The sequence below is a fragment of the Rhinopithecus bieti genome, unplaced genomic scaffold (genome assembly GCF_001698545.2).
Source record: "Rhinopithecus bieti isolate Rb0 unplaced genomic scaffold, ASM169854v2 scaffold_7870, whole genome shotgun sequence".
NCBI lineage: Eukaryota > Metazoa > Chordata > Mammalia > Primates > Cercopithecidae > Rhinopithecus > Rhinopithecus bieti.
The window spans coordinates 659974-664176 of record NW_016805645.1 but is presented as its reverse complement, the minus strand read 5'-3'; the positions used below and the strand labels follow the sequence as shown (position 1 = coordinate 664176).

The 4203-nt window shown below is 40.9% G+C and overlaps 1 protein-coding gene across 2 annotated transcripts in view; it reads right to left on the bottom strand.

The window, feature by feature from the left end:
• CUNH17orf67 (chromosome unknown C17orf67 homolog) overlaps positions 1–3990 on the bottom strand; it is a 36516-nt gene extending 32526 nt beyond the window's left edge. Inside the window, exons 1-2 of one of the 2 annotated variants that reach the window (XM_017873115.1) lie at positions 3889–3990; positions 2063–2177 (exon numbers count right to left, since the gene is read on the bottom strand). The gene's annotated coding sequence lies outside the window, so the exon portion shown is untranslated. Of the gene's footprint in view, positions 1–2062; positions 2789–3888 lie in introns of those variants that run through there. The other variant, XM_017873116.1, reaches the window with a different exon arrangement.
• Positions 3991–4203: the final 213 nt, after the last annotated feature.

The following is a 4203-nucleotide window of genomic DNA, read 5'->3' as shown; positions in this document are numbered from 1 at the left end:
TTATTTATTAGAAAAGAAAATATGGTTCATTTCTAATGTGAGTTGACTTGCCCCCTGTGGCAACACCACAGGCTCTGGCTTCCCTTTACATATCCTCAGCACTTCTACAGGCAAACACCCCTTCCTGTTTGCAGCAGCAATACAATGGTGAGATGTTTTGGTCTTGGACGGGGCCTTTCCGGCCTGCTGCATGCCTCCACAAGTGGACTATAATTTCTACTCTGGGTCCAGGATGTTGGCCTCAACTATGTCTGCCCAGCAGGTGAGGACAGCCAAGGTCAGCATCATGTTCCCGATGGCCAGTGTCAGGCTTCTCTCCAACCTAAACAGGGACAAAGGAGCATTGGCACAGGCAGAAGAACGTAAGATGGGTACGAATAAACATACTAGGTGAGTGAACCATGCACAAAATAATTTATAAAACCACTTCTAAGGCTACTGTCATACGACATTTCATTCAGGAAAAGTGCTAGGCCTCTAATTGGAAGAGAAAAGCTCTAGTTCTGGGGGAAAATACTGAACTGTGTCATTTTTCTTGGGATCTCTGTTGGGATGATTAAGCTTCAGAGATGTTAGGAGACTCTAGCAGTGCTTCTCAGACCATTACGTGCATTAGAATCACCTGAGGTTCAAGAGACATCTAGAAAGCCTCTGACATGAAAGGTAAAGATAAGAGAAAGAGCAACTTGGGGCAATCAGACACCATGCAATTGGAGAAAATAAATAAATAACATAATATCCTCTAAGAGACCAAAGTTTTGCTTGTGTGGAACGTGAACAAGATGCTGTAAAAAAGGAATGTTCAGAAAACAAATTAACCAAAATACTTCTTAGAAATGAAAAACCATAATAGCAGAAATTTAAAACTCAGTAGAGTCAAGAAAAAAGCTAAGGAAATCTTTTAGAAAACAGAGCAAAATGAGGAGGAAAGTTTTAAAAAAACAAGAGAGAAAACATATTTTAAAAGACAGGACATTTACCCAAATGAGTTGAAAACTCATGTCCACACAAAAACCTGCACACAGATGTTTATAACAGTTTTATTCATAGTTGGCAAAACTTGGAAGCAACCAAGATGTTCTTTTGGAGGTGAATGGATAAATAAACTGTGACATACCCAGACAATGGAATATTATTCAGCACTTAAAAAAAAAAAAAAAAAGAGCTATCAGGCCATGAAAAGACATGGAGGAAACTTAAATGCATATTACTCAGCGAAAGAAGGCAGTCTAAGGACAGGCTGCCTGTTGAGCCTGATACGGAAGCTTATTTGTACTTTATCTTAATGACTGCTATGATCTGAGTGTCCCTGCCAAAACTCATGTCGAAATTGTATTGCCACTGATGGTATTGGGAGCTGGGGCCTTTAAGAGGTGACTAGGTCATGGGAGCACCACCCTCCTGAATGGATAAGGCTGTTATTTGCGGAGTGAGTTTGTTCTCTTGAGAGTGAATTAGTTCTTACAGGAGTGAGTTAGTTCTCCTGAAAGCGGGTTGTTATAAAATTGAGCTTGGCTCACTCTTGTGGTCTCTTTTGCACACACTGGCTTGCCCTTCAGCTTTTTGTTCATGTTATGACACAGAGCAAAAGCCCTCACCAGAGGCTGCCACCATGCCCTTAGACTTCCCAGCCTCCACAGCTATAAGCCAGATGAACCACTTTTCTTTCTAAATGTTCAAATCTCAGGTATTCTGCTATAGCAACAGAAAACAGATTAAGACAAGAACCAGGAGCTGATGGGCTCCCTGTTCTCCCATGTCCCCATTCCCATGCCCCATTGCATGGATTAGCTGAAGATACTCATGTCTCCCTGAGAGGCATTCTTTGTTAATCTTCTTCTGAGAACTCGAGGGAGGTCCTAGTGAGCTGAGCTGCAAAGGTAAAAAGCAGCTTCCTTCCCCTTCAACCATATTTTTGCCAGCTGTTCAAACCATAGCCCTGCTCAGATGCCCTCACTGTGATTAACAATCTTTCCAAGACCTTGCCCACTGACTTCCCCAGGTGGAATCTTCTCAAGGAAGCTGAATCCATACTCTGTCCCAAAGAAATTGCTCAGCTTACCTCCTGCTGGGAACCTTCACATATTAATGATTTACTGCTATTTCCCAAAAGTGCCAGGTTTGGGCTTTTCAGTCTTTCAAACAAAACTGTATCATTCAGGGATATCCTCAGGGATCTATAAAGAAAAGCAAAGAAATGAAGGCCACAAAAGTTACAAGAGTAGTTCCCTCTGATGGGGGAGGAGGTGTATCAAACAAGTGAGCACACAAGAGCTCTCAAATCTTCAATATGTTAACCTGGGTAGTGGATTTTACTATTACTTTTGAAACTGTGTATATGTGTGTTATAAACTCTTCTGCATGTGTGGCACATTTCAAAATATAAACAAAAAACGTTTGAATAAAGAATAACCTAGGGAACTTGTTAAGAAGGTAGATTCCTAGCTCCACTTCATATTCTGACTTCAAAGACCTGGTCAGCACCACAAAATCCATATTTTTAAATGATGCTGATGCAGGTGATTCAAAATCCATACTCTGAGGTACCCTAAATAGTTGAAAAGCATCATAAACTTTGGCATCAGATAAACCTATGTTCAAAGCCCCAACTCGGTTGACTCCCGACTGTATGATATCAAGCAGGTTTTCTTCATCTGTAAAATAAGGATGATAAACTTAGCACAGTGCCTCAGACCTACTAACTCATCAACACAGGTTGGCCACAAATATTATTATTATTGCCTTTAGTGAATTAAGAGTGTATCTCCTCAGGTGTGGTAATTTCTATTAATCTGTCCCTACACAGGTAAATTTTCCAGATAAAAACTTACTTAGCAAAGAGAGACTATTACTCTTAAAAGCTTTCCCATAAGCCTTAAACTTTTCAAATTCTTTAACTAAATGTGAGAATCTAAGGAAATAACCCTAAACAGAGGAATTATTTATAATAGCAAAATATTAGAAATAGCTACAACAAAAGTAAGGCTATACACACTGTACGCTATATTCATAGAATGGAGTATAATGTGGCCATTAAATAAGACTTTTTAATAACATGTAAAAGTTACTTTGTAATGCTAAATAACAGCCACACAGAAACTATATCTATCACGTCATCAAAAGTGTGCATACAAAAAAGTAAATCAGTTTCCACAGAAAATAATGGAATAGACCAAAATGTTCAAACACAGGGTGACTTTGGAGTGAGAGATGGTGATTCTTTTCTTCCTTTTACTTTCCTTTTACTTTTCAAGTACTCTATAATGGGGATGGGGGAAAACCTGTCAGAGTGTGCGTGTGTGTGTGTGTGTGATGGAGTCTCACTCTGTCACCCAGGCTGGAGTGCAGTAGAACAATCTCGGCTCACTGCAACCTCCACCTCCTGGACTCATGCGATTCTCCTGCCTCAGGTTCTCGAGTAGCTGGGATTACAGGCACGCACCACCACGCCCAGCTAATTTTTTATTTTTAATGGAGATGGGGTTTCACCATGTTGGCCAGGCTGGTCTTGAACTCCCGGCCTCAAGGGATCCACCTGCCTCAGTCTCCCAAAGTACTGGGATTGCAGGTGTGAGCCACCGTGCCCAGTCTGTCACTTTTTTAAAGTATATTATTTTGTTATATCTTCAAATCTAAACTAATTTAAGGGTTCTGCATCAGCTAGGATTCATAGAAGACGATACTTTCACACACTGTGCAGGCTACCAAAGCAGAAGTTATACTTTAGAGATCTCATCTAACATGAGTCCAAGGAAGTGAAGTGACAAGCATAAGGGGACACAGATGTCTGAGGTCCAGGTTCTGTTCCCAGGCCTCACAATCCCATCTAACACTCCTCTCACTTCATTACACTGCCCCTCCATTTTCACAATACAGACTCTTAAATACCTCAGCCTCCAAATTCAAAAGTGTGGTCCTGGAACTAGCAGCAACACCTTGGAGCTTCTTAGAAACACAGGTTATTCAGGCTCTTCCCTGAGAAAGGAAATTAGAATCTGCATTTTACCAAGATTCCCAGGGCAAGGTTCTCAGATAAGTAGCAGAATAAGAGAAAGTCTCTCTTTAATGGTTTCAGTCGAAGCTGACTTGGTTGACCAAGTTAAAACAATGATCTCAGTCCCACCATTGGCTGTGTGACATGAAGCATGTTTCTCACCCTCTCTGTGCCTGGGTTTTTTCATCTGTAAAATGGGGATGATAAAC